The following is a 15,765-nucleotide window of genomic DNA, read 5'->3' on the forward strand; positions in this document are numbered from 1 at the left end:
GGCAAAAGAGGCACCAGGATCTGGGAATAAAGTTGGGGAGCTCCAGAGTTGTGTTTTTTTCCCACTCTCACCCTATGTTTTCAGACCTTTGCCTATCCCTTTACCAGTGGATTTTATTAAAAGCTGAAAACAAAACTATTAAAACCACAAATCCCCATCAGTGCCAGGCCAGTGCAGTGTTGCCCACAGCAACATCAGGATTATCCTGGTGCTCACGGTGGTGAGGAACAGTTAGACACCAACTTGGTGTGTGGTACTGGCATTTTATCACTCCATCCCACTTCACATTTGAGGGATAAGGAAATAAAATCAAGAGAGGAAACCTCTTATTTTGGCTGGTGGAGCTGTGTTCGTGATGATGGGCAGCGTCAAGCTGTGGAGGAGGGTCTCCCACTTTGGGGCAGGTCTCTTTCCTCTTTAAGCACATCAGGAGAAGCATACTAACCAGAGACAAGCAGTTGGCTCTATTTCGTTTTTCCTATTGCTAACCAGGGAAATACAAGCTCACGGGAGACACTACCAAAAAAAAGTACAGACATACAATGCAATATTATTCAACCTTAAAAATATTAAAAATAAAAACAAAATTCTGAAATATGAGACATGGATAAAACTTGAAGATGTTATGCTAAATGAAATAAGCCAGTCATAGAAGGACAAATACTGCATGATTCCACTTATATGAGGTATCTAAAATAGTCAAACTCAGAATCAGAGTAGAATGGTGATTATCGGGGCTGGCAGGAGTGGGAAATGAGGTTACTGATCATTTAGTAAGAAGTTTCAATTACGCAAGATGAGTAAGTTTTGGAGATCTGCTGTACCTATAGTCAACAATAGTGTATTATATGCTTTAAAATTTCTTAAAGAGTAGATCTCATGTTAAGTGTTTTTATCACAATAATAATAATAAAAGACTACAAAGTGAATAACCTATACCATATACAACTGAATTCAGGGCCCCGGCATGAATTCAGTCAAGCATTTAATAACTAACAATTTATATCTTCAAAGAGATATAGAAGAATATTGTTGAGTGAATAAAAAATAAGCAGGTATAAAGCAGAACCAACTGGAAAAAATTGGGTAAGAAAAATGTAATTATTGAAATAAAAACTCAGTAAATGGTGTATTCACTTCAACAGCACATACGCTAAAATTGAAATGATACAGAGAAGATTAGCATGGCCCTTGTGCAAGGATGACATGCACATTTGTAAAGTGTTCCATATTTTTAAAAAATGGGCATATGAAAATAGAGCTGAACAACTACTTCAGACTTAACAAGATAAGGCTAAGGAACTCCTTCAAAATGCATCAAGATGTCATAAAGATATTAGAAATATAAAAGAAAAAACTAAGAGATGTGGAAGATAGAATGGAAGTGACAACAAGAAAATCATAGGTGCCCCTAGAACGGAAAAAAATAACTGGAGGGAAAGAAATATTTGAAAAAAAAATAAATAAGAATTTGCCTGCATTTCAGGTCAAGAGGACTCATTGAGTGCCAAACAGGTTAGATAAGATAAGGAAAAAAAAAACAATCAACACATAAAACATTATAGAAATTAAGTACATGAAAAGCAAACACAAAATTCTAGTTTCCACCGGGAAGGAGCATATCACTTACAAAGAAATAAGAATCATACTGACATCAGACTCCTCAATGGCAACATTAGATGCAAGACAATGAGGTAATGCTACATTTTAAATATACCCATGTAAGCAATTATGCATGTTAGGATGTAGTAAAGATATCCTCAGGCATACATGGCCTTAGATTTACTACACAAAGATCCTCTTTGTAAACATCCTTGGAGGAAGTTCTCTGCTGAGAAGAGAAATATATCCAGAAGAAAATGATAAGATATGTGGGACAAAAGTGCAAGTAACTTGATAAAGTTCATTATTATTTCAAAAGAATGGGCCAAACAACGTATATTCATAGCAATCTAGCACTAAATTCTAGTTGATTTAAAACATAGTTGGGAGAAAGTATAAGTATATTCATAGTGATCTCTGTTCAGAGCTGCTTGTTGTGGCTACCTGGAAACCCTACATGATAAGATGGCCAAGAACAGGAGACAGCCTGTTGCAGTGGAAGGGCCTGGGGTGGGAACCTGGAGATCTGGGATTTATTTCTGCTCTGCCACTAATGTGTTACATACACTTTGCAGAATAATTTATCTCAATTCTTCAGATCTTTTTCTTTTTTTGTATGTAGATGAGGAAGTTGGACCAGAGCTAAGTTCTTTTCAGTTTTCTCTTTCTGTGACACTCACACTTAATATGTAATCAGCAGCAATGATATGGAGGTTTCTATCTGTACATGCGTTTTTAATTTATTGTCATAATCATAAATAATAATGGCCATCAGTGATTCTTCTGGAATATTAGAGCTGAAACTCTTCTAAGTGCTTTTGTGAAAATATTGTCTCAAGGTAAGTGACATTTCTCTCTCAATTAGGTAGTAAAGTACAGGAATGGAATTTACATTCTGCTGTTTTATGCCCATATTTTATTGACTTCATTAAACTTTGCATTTAAACACTGTGTATGTCTGCAATTTATTAGAAAATTAAATGACAGTGACATTTGATACAGGCAGATGAGATAGAAAGGTTACATTTGCATAAATCCATGTTCCAGTTTTTAGCTTTAACTTCTGAATTATATTAATAACACAGTCCTTTCTCTAGTCATTAACTCATTCTAGATATTTAATGATTAGATCACAGTCTGCTTGGAGCTAGGAACTGTACCCGGCTGCCATACACAGAAAGCACTCCATAAATGGTTGAAGGGAAGAATGCTAGAGGAAACCGTTGACCATGTGGATGGACACTACTTCCTCTGATTCATAGTCTAATGTCAGTACAGCTGGCCCTCAATCATTGGGGGTCAGTTCTTCAGGGGCTTTTTGACACCTCTTTCTCGTTTCCCTTAGATACTATTCCAAACCTTCATTACCAGCCACCTACACAACCCTTGCTCCCTTCACTTTTTTTTTTCTTTTTGCGAGAGCTTTCCTATTCCATTTTCTTTCTTTCTTTTTTTTTAATTTCAAAATCTTTAGGAGGTACGAATGTTTTTGTTACATGGATACCTTTTATAGTGCTTAAGTTGGGGCTTTCTGTGTGCCCATCAACAATATAGTGTTCACTGTACCTGATAGGTAGGTTTTTACCCCTCCCCTCCTTCCCCCCTCCCCTATTCTTGATTTCCAATGACTTTTACATCTCTTTGTGCCTGTATGTGCCCATCAATTAGCTCCCAATTATTAGAGAGTACATGTGGTGTTTGGTTTTCCATTCCTGAGATACTTCACTTAGGATGATGGTCTCCAGTTCCATACAGGTGGCTGCAATGACCTTGTTTTATTCTTTTTAATTGCTGAGTAGTACCTCATGGTATACATATAACACATTTTCTTTACCCACTCATGAATTGATGAGCACTTAGGTTGATTCCACATCTTTGCAATTGTGAGTTGTGCTATAATAAACATTTGAGTAAGGGTGTCTTTTTGATAGAATGGCTTCTTTCCATTTGGGTAGATACCCAGTAGTGGGATTGCTGGGTTGAATGATAAGTCTACATTTATTTCTTTGAAAAATCTCTATACTGTTTTCCATAGAGGATGTATTAATTGGAAGTCCCACCAACAGTGTATAAGCATTCTTTTATCTCTGCATCGATGCCAGCATCTGTTGTTTTTTGACTTTTTAAATAAGGGCCATTCTGGCAGGAGTAATGTGGTGTACCTCATTATGGTTTTAATTTACTGATGTTGAGCATTTCTTCATATGTTTGTTAGCCATTTGTCAATCTTCTTTTGAAAAACCTCTGTTCATATCTTTCACCCACTTTTTAATGAGGTTCTTTGTTTTTTTCTTGCTGATTTGTTTGAGTTCTTTGTAGATTCTGGATATTAGTCCTTATTTGTCACTACTAGACCTGCTTCCTTTACTTTAAATGAATGGCTCTCATATTTACTTCACTGAGAAAACTGAGGTCATACCAATGGAATGATACTAACACTCACTGACTTTGTATTGAGTACAGTTTGGTGATCTGAAGACACCAAAACCCTCCTATAGCACCATTAAGTGGGGGCAGCTAGTCAGCCAGGAGTTCTGGGATCTGGAAACCCATCAGCAATCATGTTATATCTGTATGTGAGTTACTGGGCAGCTTATTGTGGACTATGTCAATCAAGTGTTCTTTATCTCACAGACCTGAACTGTTCCAACTCCTATTTTTCCTTCCTTAGTGTGTCTACATACCTGCCCATCCTTTCCTTCCTTAAAGCAGGATCCTTCCTTTCCAAATCCTTTATTCCACGAATGCATTTCATTTTCTTCTCCTGCCTTTCCCAGGACCCTGCTTTTTCTTTTGTGTCTTCGATTTCTTCTTCTCCACTGGCTCCTTTCCCTCAGTCCAACTCATTCTTTTATTCATTCAGTCAAATCAAATTGAATTATTGATCCAAATTCTTCACTCCCCTTTAACAGGATTACATGGTCACCACTTTACCATATAACTCTGTAGTATTCTCACACTCTCATTTCTCTGGGTCTGTTTTTTCATCTGTAAAATGAAGTGAACAATTTGAACAAGACCAAATTCTTTATGGTGTTAATATTCTGTGATAAACTTAATGTTTATTTAGCTGCAACGATATGGACATTTCTGTCTATGTAGATGTTTTTAATTTAGTGCCATAATCATATATGATAGTGGCCAGAGAATACTCTACCACCTCATTGATGTTAGGCTTTGTTATGTGATTGCTTTGACCAGTGGAAACTGCAAAAAAGTAACAGTGTGCCAGTACCAGCCAAGGATCAAAGAGGCACAACAGGCTTCTGCTTGCCTCCTTGTTTTCCAGGGGTCTTCTTGTGAGAAGAACATGTCCCAGGTAGCCTCTAGTCCAAGAAGCATCGGGAAACACAGGATATGGAATTCAATGCAACCCACACCCTGGAGCCAGGCCCAGCTCAAGCCAGCCAAGCTCATCCAAGATCAGTCAAACTCAAGTTGGCCCATAGATCCTCAGGCAAGAAAGAAATGCTTGTTATTTTAAAACATCAAGTTTTAGGGTGATTTGTTGTGCAACTGTTACAGTAATAATGAACTAATACACTACCCAATCAATTTTTCCATTCAACAATTATTTGTTGGGTAACTGATATATGCCACAGACTTATAATACAGGCTTGAGGGATACCACAGTTAATAAAACAAAGAAAGCTATTTATTTTTATAAATGAACAAGATAATTTTGCATTTTTTCAAATGCTAGCAATGAAACAAGATGAGGTGATATGATTAACAGTGATGGGGTTGTAAAAGAGGGCACATTTAGTTTGGGTGGTAAGAGAGAGCCTCTGAGAACAGCCTCTGAGAAACATTTGAAGGAGACATGAACAACAAGGACGAAGCAGCCAGAGACGGATTGATCCAGCCATAGTGATCCTCTTTAGAAGAACAGCAAGGGCAGAGTCCTATGGTAGAAATGAGTTTGGTCTAGGAACAGGCTTCAGTGTCTGTCTTTCAAATAACCAAAAGCTGTAAAATTAACATTAAAAAGATTCCAAAGGCTAGAAGCTGGGTTGATAGCTAGAAATAAAACCAAGCCTCAGGAAGCAGCTGAGCCAGATGAGAAAACAAAGAACAGCCGCAAGGATGGGGAAGGTTGGCTGGCTTAAAGGTGCAGCTGGACAGACAGCTGGGGTCCCACTAAATTGATTCTGGTCCTCCTTCATTAGCTGCATCCTATGTTGTATTTCGTGGGCCAAAAGATTTTCTCTCTCAGCTAGAGATGCATCACATTGTTTTCACTGGATATAATAATTTCACAATTTTCTGTGGAAAGCCTCTGCATGCTTCTTTTTTGTTGTTTTCCCCCATTATTTTAATCAAAGTCATATGCATATATGCATATCACTTTAAAGAGTGCATATCGTTTAAAGAGTCCATGAATTCTATAAGGTGTGTTATAAAAGACAGCCATCCTCGTATGCAACACACCCAGCGTGCTGACAGTTCCCCATCCCAGAGGCACTTTCACCCTTTTTACCTGATTATTTGACATTCCATCTTCATGTTTCTAAATAACATACTTAGCACTACTTCTTGATTTACCACTTGTAGGTATTTTATATTGATTCTCCTCTTGACTAGGACAGCTTAGCTTTTTTCTTCCTCCTTCTTTTATCAAACACCTATCCTAGTCTATTCTATCCTATTCTTTTCCTCTCAGTATAACGGTATGATAATTTTGCTTAGATCAATGTTCAGTACTTTTATTATTATGATTATGTAAATGATTTTTCATAGCTGAACCAGACAATAAGGTGTAATTGCTTTTTCTTTCTGTGGTAGGCAGCCTCCAAGATGGTCCCCAATTATCCCTGACAACTAGTTCAAGGCCGTGTGTGCTCCCCTCTTCTTGAGTGTGGGCTGGGTTCGTGGACTTGCTTCTAACAAATACAATATGGCAGAAGTAATGGATGTCACTTCTGAGCTGAGGTTACATAAAGACTGGCTATCGTTTTGAGCACTGTTTCATTTGCTCACTCTGAGTGCGGTAGGCAGAGTTCTAAAGAAATCTCCCTGAATTCCCATTCCCTGGTTATTCGATCAAACACTAATCTCAGTACTGCTGTGAAGGGATTTTGCAGATGGAACTAAGGTTATTAATCAGCTGACCTTTAAATTGAGAGATTACCTATCATCCAGATAGGCCGACGTAATCACATGAGCCCTTAAGAGCAGAAGAGCAAAAGCAGGAGAGCAAATCAAAAGAACATGGGAGACATGAGGCAGAAAGGGGGATGGAAGAGGTTGGAACATGAGAAGGACTCAGCTGCCATTGCTGGCTTTAAAGATGAAGGGGTCATCAGCCCCAGAACGTGGGTGGCATCAGAGCTGAGCATAAACCCTGGTCAACAACCAGCAAGGACATGAGAACCTCAGTCCTACAACCATATGGAACTGAATTCTGCCCACAACCTGAATGAGCCTGGAAGTGAATTCTCTCTGCAGCCTGGCCGACATTAATTTTAGCCCAGGAGAGTCTGAGCAGAGACTCTGAGCCTACCGGGTCTTCTGATCTATGGAGCTGTGAGATGATAAGTGAATGTTCTCTTAAGCTGCCAAATTCTTGGGAATCTGTTATAGTATCAATAGCAAACAAATGCATTACAAGAAGCCGGTTGCTAAGCTGTGAACATACAGAGGGAATTAGGGAAGTGATAATCTCAAGGATTCATCATGATAAGGCTATTTATTGAATGAAATTTTCTCAAAGGATTACATGAGACTGTCATTCATTTATCAACAGTACTTATTGAGAGCATGCTGGCGACACAGCCCTGAATACAATGGACAGCATTCCTGTTTTCATGGGACTTACATCCTAGTCCGAAAAGAGAGTGTAACTGTTGATTCTTTTTGTGCTCTATTCCTCCAAGTCTACTTATAACCAGGAGAGAATTCCTCACAACTGGCTTGATACTTTTAGACAAATTCCAAGATTATCTGACAAGCATTTATTAAACACCTACTGAAGCCGCAGACCGTGCCAAGTCCCAAGTCCCTGGGACCAAACGTGTGGCTGACAATGATTCCTGTCCTCACGAATCTCATGTGAGGAGGAGAAGACAGATGGGAAATGCTTAGCTACTGCACGATGTGATCTGTGCAAGAGAAGGGCGAACCATCCAAAGGGGGGTGGGTTTAGGTTTCTAGAACATTGGTTGAGATGCACCATAATTAGATGTTTTCCTTTTAGCAAACCCTGGCATTTTCTCTTTGTCTCTGAAAATAACGAGGGCCATATTTTCTTCTCATTCTCTTGTTTCTCATTCCAGTGCAGATCCCAGAAAAGGTAAGAATGTATTACCCTTAGCATTGCCTAGATTTTTTATTTCTGCTCATAAAAATCAAGGATCTATTAGATATTTGGCCTTGAGCTGGACAGATGTGTTTGTTCAGTAGCAGAAGATTAAGATTTCCTGAAAGGCTTGGTTGCTTGTTTTTTTGTTCCTGAGTACTATGATTTTCTGACATGTGCTATTCCCAGAGTAATCTCATTACCATTACTCATTTACTAATTTAGTGAGAGACCATTTGCTCAAGGGAATCCTGTGTGTACTTTAAAAATAGCTACATGTTCAGGTTTCCTTGATCTTGTAGAGAATGATTAAGGAAGCCGTTAGCATTATACACAGAAATAACTGATTTGAAATCAAACTGTTTTCCTTTATAGACAAACGTGCATAGATATATGTAACTTGCATGGAAATATGTTCCACGTGTTTTTATCTATAGCTCACTGTGTTATTTTTGTAAAGTATTGTTCTGTCTGGTTTTCTCCTTAAGATCCAAAGAGATCAGGGGCATAGCTTCACATTTGTAACTCTCCTCTACTGTTTATTGATTCAATCAACTATCACCTGCTGTATACCTAGTGCTATGATAGTTCTTGAGGATATAAACATGATCATGAAAGAACCTTCAAGTAACTCAGTGTGGTCAATGGGCAAACTCTTAAATTAATTTCTGATGAAGAAGGATAAATAAGAAATGGTCTCTTCTTGAGAGAAGTTGGATCAGTGACAAGATGATGTACCAACTTCTATGACAAAAAGAATTCTAGGTAGGGACAAAGCTTTCTTCCTGCAAGAGTGTCTCCCCAGGGACAATAGAATTGTAGTAAATAGAGTTAATTAGATTTATTAGGCAGGAATCCAGAATGAAAATTGGATGGGGAACCCTGTTTAAAGAAACTTGTATTAATTAAGGTAATGTTAGCTATTATAAGAAAAAGGAAAATGTGTAATCGTTCAGATGGGATAAAAGTGTATTTCTTGATCATGTAAAGTCCAAAATAACTATATCTAATTGATGGAAGCTTTTTTCCGTGCAGTGACTCAGGAACCAAGGCTCTTTCTAGCTTGTAGCTCTATCCTCTTCAGCAGTGGTTTCCAAGGTCAATGTCTTCTGCACCAAGTCAGCAGATGGTGAAAGAGTATAGATGCCTGTGTGAGGCTTTTAAGACCCAGGCTCAGATGTGGCACATAGCACTTTTGTCCCATTCCTTTGGCTAGAGCTCAGTCATATGACCTCATTTAACCAGAGGAAAAGCTGGAAACTATACTCTGCATTGCTGGGGGAAGAGAGAAGTGAACAGTTAATATCTGACATAGAAGCCATGACCTGAATCATAATATTTTAGGGCTGGAAAGTACTGGAGGGTTTTGCACCTATTTATTTTCTTCTTTCCTGGGTGGAGCACCCATCAACTATTTTTGAAATGACATATGTTCCAGACTATTCTATATCTTTGTTTTCTGAGTCTGGACTCTCTGTAATTTGTCAACATACAATGTTAAATTGTGGTATCTGGAAAGGATAACATTTTTCCAGATATAGTTAACTAATTAAAAGCATAGTGGGACCAATTTTTCCTCATCATCTTGACATAGTCCAAGACTACCTCATAGCTCTTCTTACCTTTATCATTTAATTTATTCACTTAATTTTGTAGGTGTCATGGATTAGAAAAGCATGAGCCATGTGTTTTGGAGAAGCCAATATAAATCTTCTGAGTAAATAAATGGTACTCTTTCTTGGTCATTATTGTATTACCAATGTCTAGCAAAATGCCTGGCACATAGTAGGTATTCAATAAATATTTAAAGAATGAAGAGGGTTTTTAAGCATCTTACAAGATTCCCTGAACATAACAGACACTTTCATATTTTCCATGAATTTAATTTTCTGGGTTGCATCCCAGGTGATGTCTGCATATAAATTTTGCAATTCAATACATTTTTTTTTTTAAATTTCAATGTCTGTATTTTTAATTTCTAGAATTTCTATTTGTGATTTTCCCTAATCTATTTGCTTTTAGGATCTTGTTCCTTTCTTTATGTCTGTGAATATTTTAAACATTTATTTTTAAGTCTCTTCAGAATGTTCTAAGTTCTGTCGATTCTGGCATTTGAAAGTTCTCCCTTGTAACATCCTCATTGGACGTGTGAGCTCGTCTTCAGCTGGTGTTTATCATGGGAGTTTCAGCTGCGTTGGGCATGGGACCATCTCATGGGTGTTTTTGAATTTTTCCTCTGCAGAGGCTCTATACATAGAACCAATTTTATATCAATTTTTATGTTAATACAGGGTTGTCTCACCTTGAGACTAGTAAAAATTTGGACCACACACCTGTAAGTGGCATGAGTTTGGGGTTTTCATTTCTGGCGGATGGCTGGGAACAGAGCCTAAAGACTTAATTTCCTCCTCAATGAACTTGAAATCATATTCTGCTCATGCATATATGTGGTTCTTGTGCTTTGCCTGTCAGTTCATTCTTCGCTTTTGGCATCCTTTCTTGCTTTTTTATGTATAACCGTGTATTAAAAACATCTTGAAAAATATATTCTCCCCAGAATTTCTATGGGTTTGGAACAGGCACCGGGGTTTCCCACTGTGGTGGACACTGTGATGCACACTCCAGAAACCCTTTTGCTGAAGGATTTGTTGACCCAGCTGCAGGCAGTGGTGTCTGTAGATGGTCCTCAGCTGTCAGCCCCTTCGGGGATTGCCTCAGCTGCAGAAAGTCACTGCCTCCAAGGTCATGGCCCTTTCTTTCCCTGGCCAGCCTGCATCCAGTGACTGATTAATGCAAAAGTATAAAGGCTAGGCCACCTTGGCCTAAGTCGGGGCATTGCTTCAGAGCCATTTTGTCCCGAGGCTCACGATGACTTTGGTCAAGACAGCCACTGAGCCTGCTTCACAGCTTCACTTTGGCCTTTTCCTGCTTCTGATTCCTTCCCACCTTCTCAGGGGTGTTGATTCCCAGGGCACTGCTAGGAAACAACCTGTCCTCTTACCTCTACTTTACCATCTGCTTCCTGGGAAACAACCCCGGACACCCACATGAGGCCATTCTATATTGACCAGAAGTCTCATGCTTTAGGACATTTAGAAAATGTCTTTTCTTCATGGCATTGATGTGAATAGCTGCCAAGGCAGTCTCCTCATCCTATACTGTGTGACAGATTTATGTAAGACCTCACTTATTATCTTGTGGTTTGTTTTTTGAGATTTCTACCTTATGTTTCAAGCTATTAGGATTATTTAAAATTTTTTATTTTTAAACAATTTTTGGCCATTTGATTTCTTCTCCTTTCCAGTTTTGTGATATTTTGAAGTTTGGCACAAATGCCTCCTATACTTTCATCCCAATAACTGACATAAATCTTCAGTGGGAAGGATTAAGATCCTCTTCTGTGACTTCACATTGCAGTATAAGAAAAAGAAAGACAAAGAAGAAAAGATCTTCTTATGATAATTCCTTTAATTTCAAATAGCTGCAAATCTATGCTACCATACATATTTCACCATCGTACCTAGGAAAACATCATGAGAGGCTTTACCTAGTAGATAAATTCATGAAATCCTGGTTCACCCAGTCTACCAAATTCCGTTCATTTAACAACCTTATCAAAAACAGAAAATTAGGTTGGTTAATTTGACGTGTGTTATTCTCAGTGAACATATATTGGTTCCTGGTGATTACTTTATTCTTGCCTAAATGTTTACAAGTGCTAAAAATGTTAGTTGCTGTTATTGTGATTACAGAATTCTTCAAAAATATGTCATTTCTCCTTTTCTGAAAATTTAATATATATATAATACAACTCCAATGATTAATAATCCTATTAGTCATTTTATTAGTTTTATATGGGCCTTAAAAATTAGTAAGAGCTGACAATGTTTTATACCTCAATTTCAGGCAAGACATAAACATATAGACAGAATTTATAATATAAAGTTTAAGTTATGCATCAACTAGAGTATTTAAACATTGGAAAGAGTTGCTATTTTGGGTGTTAAAATATCTTTAAGTGATGGTCTTTACCAAAATAGATACCCATTCTTGATCTAATTTTTATAAAACTGGGAATAGCATTTCATTTACTTAACCGACAAAAGACATCTTTCTAAAGACAAAGACAACATCATTCTCAAGGTTGAAACACTAGACAAAGTCTAGTTAAAAATTAAGTATGATACCTACCCAGTCTATATCACCATTGATAATTTGTTTTTATGATTTTTAGCAACACATAAAATACAATGCAGAAATGAAATTTATATAAAATGAGGAGACACATGTACCATTATTTGCAGATGGCTGAATTTGTTGATAGCGTATAGGCAGAAAATCATCTTATCCTCTCTCTCTCTGCAGACCCTTGACCCTGGCTTTGCAGACTGTTTCTTTCCTATCCTTGGATGAAAATGTGGGAAGGTTTTAAAGTTTCCAGTTACATTGAGATTTTTAAAAATGCATTTTGGTCACTTTAATAATAAGAATCATTTTAGTGATTATAGTGTCCAGTGTAGTGTAAAATTAAAACTCTACGTTTCATTTGAAGTTTTATCTTCCCTTCTTTCTCGACTAGGACCAGAAAGATATGGTAATGAGGGCAGAGGATGCCATAGGCTTCTAGGATGTTGAGGATCTTGCTCCTCTGTTGGATTTAGTACATGCTTCGGTTCCTTGAAGAGAGAGATGGAGGACAGACAGGGACGGAAAGGTCCTGCCGACTGGCACAGAGATGATTACAAGATGGTGCCCTCTGGGACTGCTGGTGAGTCTTTGTCTCTAAGTCTGATTCTTTCCCTCGTGAGGAGCTCTCATAGGTTTTGGAAGGACCACCCTTTGGCGCCCTCAGAACGTAGTTCCTGACATGTGCCATGGTTTGCCTCTGCCAGCTACTTCTGAGTCTTCTCTTAGCCACTGCGCATCTGGCAGTTGGCCCTTCCAGTGGCTGCATGTCACCCATCTAAGCAGTCACCTGTGCGGGAGTCAGGACATTTCCACGTGGCCTCATCTGACCTGTGAGATACTCTGTCCCTCCTGGGGGGGGTAATGTGGTCAAGCTAAGGGTGGCCCTCTCTCCTCTGTCACCTGAGGCAGCTTCTAAGCTCAGCTCCTCAAAACCTGAGGGGATACATGCCAAGCTCTCTGAGTGGTGTTCATGGAACCCTTGTTCTCACTTGGCTGAAGATGAGGGGAAACCCTTTCTGTCCCTGCCCCTCCATACGGGGAGTGGAATGAGGAGCACAAAGCACCTTGATAGCGCTCTGGAAAGAAATCCTTCCTCGTGGCCTTTTTATTAATAACTTCAGTACTTTTATACTCAGGAATAGGTGGGACTAAGGGACCGGGACTGATTTTGAGATGGTTGTGACAGACAGACTGGAAGGTGGCTCCATGACGTCAGCCTCCTGGGGTTCATGCCTTTGTGCAGTCCCCTCCCCAGGGGGGAAAAAATCAACAAAGGCCATTAATTCACAATTTACAAACGAATAAATCTAAGCGACCACTAAATGTGAAAAAATATTTAATATCAGATGGAAATAACATGTATATTTAACAACAAATTATATCTTTATAGACTAAAATGTCAAGAAAATTGACAGAAAAATGACAATAAACTATGCTAATAAAGGTATAGTGAGACAGGAATTAGCATAATCTGTGATGGAAATATAAATTATTACCAATGTTTTTGAAAGCATTTTGACAAACAGCTATTAAGAAATTTAGCAGAATTCATAACTTTTGGTCAAATAATTCTATTTCTAGGAATCTATCCTAAGGAAAACTGAAAAATAAATTATGGAAGTCAAGGAAATTAAATAGATTATTAAATTAAATTATGTAAAGGCTTTTCATAACAGCATTGTCTAAAGTAGCAAAAAATTAGGAAAAAATAAATACCTAGAATAGACAGAAATAGACAAAAGATTTATAATACATTTATGTGAAGAAATACTGGTCAAGCATTGAAAATATCTTTAACAATGTGAAAATACTCAAACTGCAATATTCATTGAAAAAATTCACATGAAATGTACTCATCCATTCATTAAAATTATTTATTAAGTGTAAATGCCTACTATTTTGTCCACATTGTGTTAAATCCATGTAATGATTGTAATTTTGCTATATATCATTACAGAAGGAAAGATCACCAAAAGACCATTGATTGTTCTGAACCATGGTATTTTTATAATTTGTATTTATGGCCTTATGCTTCTCTGTATTTTCTAATTTTTTTTCCCAGATCCATGTAAAGCAATAAATGAAAAGCTATGATATCTAATTTCTTCCAGTATTTTCACTGGAGCTCTGTCCAAAGATTAGGATGCCTCAAGGTCCTCCATGAGGTAGAATATTTGGTTAACACAGTCATCTCCTGGTTTACCACTAGTTAAGGGTGGTGGGAGTGATGAGGTGCTTAAAAACCAAACACAAGAGAAGTTTATATTTTTGGATGCAGTGAAAATCGAAAGAGTTGTGTAAGGAGAGCTTTTTAAAGAGGACAGAATGGCTTGCTGCTGAGCTTCTGCAAAGCTGCATGTGTGTTTGAGCTCCCTGAGAGCCTGGCTGCTTAGCAACTACTGCATAAAGTCATCTTTCTCTCCTTTAAAAAAATTCCAGGCTATGCATGACTTAAATGAAGATGTTCTAGTTCACTGGAGCTTGGAGAGCAATTACTTGTAGCTGTCTTTGGCATTTGTGCCAGGCACATCAGAAAATAAAATGAAGATGCTGTGCACGCCCTGTGTCTTCATCTCCAACATGTGGCAAGGAGCGCAGTGAAAGGAACAGCTGTTCTCCCAAGGCCTTATTTCTGCTCTGCTGCAGACTGGAGCTGTCTCAGAGAGAAAGTGCAGGAGAGCAGTTTTGGACTTGGTGGGCCTGGGGAAATCTTTCTTTTTGAGGGCTAAACCTGGGGTCAGAGTGAAAGCAGAGTGGAGGGTGGAATAAGGCACTAGGGTTTACTAAGAGCCCCTCCCATTCCAATGTCATTTATCTGCCTGCCTCAAGAGCAACCCCCTAGAGAAACCTTCTTTTTTTTTTTTAATTTCAGCATATTATGGGGGTACAAAAGTTTAGGTTAGATATGTTGTCCTTGCCCCCCACCCCTGAATCAGAGCTCCAAGTGTGTCCATCCCCTAGACAGTGCGCATCACACTCATTATGTATGGATACACCCATCCCATCCCCACCCCATCTGCCCGACACCCAATTAATGTTATTCCTATATGTGCTCTTAGGTGATGATCAGTGAAACCAATTTGATGGTGAGTACATGTGGTGCTTATTTTTCCATTCTTGGGATACTTCGCTTAGTAGAATGGGTTCCAGCTCTATCCAGGAAAATACTAGAGGTGCTATATCACCATTATTTCTTATAGCTGAGTAGTACTCCATGGTATACATACACCACATTTTATTAATCCATTCATGTATTGATGGGCACTTGGGTTGTTTCTACATCTTTGCAATTGTGAATTGTGCTGCTATAAACATTCGAGTGCAACTTTCTAAAAGTAAGACTAAAATAAGGCTTTTCCTGTTTCTGTAGTCACTACATCCCTGTTGTATTTGTCCTACAGATATTAGCAGGACTCTAGAGCCTTCCCCATTCTTTGAATTCTGCCCTGCTGTGGGCATGCCCACCCATGCTGTGTTTTGAAGCTCTTCCATGGGGGAGTCCTAGATAACCATGATCAATTCCTTTTCTCCAATGACCGACATGCTTCCTCCAGTGTCACTTAGATCTCCAAGTCCCCTTCATCTGGTAACTCCACTCCCACCTATGCATCTTCTTCAGCATAGCACATAGTCATAGGTCATTACGCCATCTTTACTAGCTCTTACCAAGTAGCCAT

General features: G+C 38.4%; 1 non-coding gene across 1 annotated transcript; it reads left to right on the top strand.

Annotated features, from left to right (window-relative positions):
- The first annotated feature begins 1,129 nt into the window (after positions 1-1,129).
- LOC138385525 (U6 spliceosomal RNA) lies at positions 1,130-1,236 on the top strand. Its single transcript, XR_011233758.1, has one exon. It is a non-coding gene; the product is annotated as a U6 spliceosomal RNA (small nuclear RNA).
- The last annotated feature ends 14,529 nt before the right edge of the window (positions 1,237-15,765 follow it).

Source organism: Eulemur rufifrons, chromosome 6, assembly GCF_041146395.1.
Source record: "Eulemur rufifrons isolate Redbay chromosome 6, OSU_ERuf_1, whole genome shotgun sequence".
In the NCBI taxonomy this organism is placed as follows: Eukaryota; Metazoa; Chordata; class Mammalia; order Primates; family Lemuridae; genus Eulemur; species Eulemur rufifrons.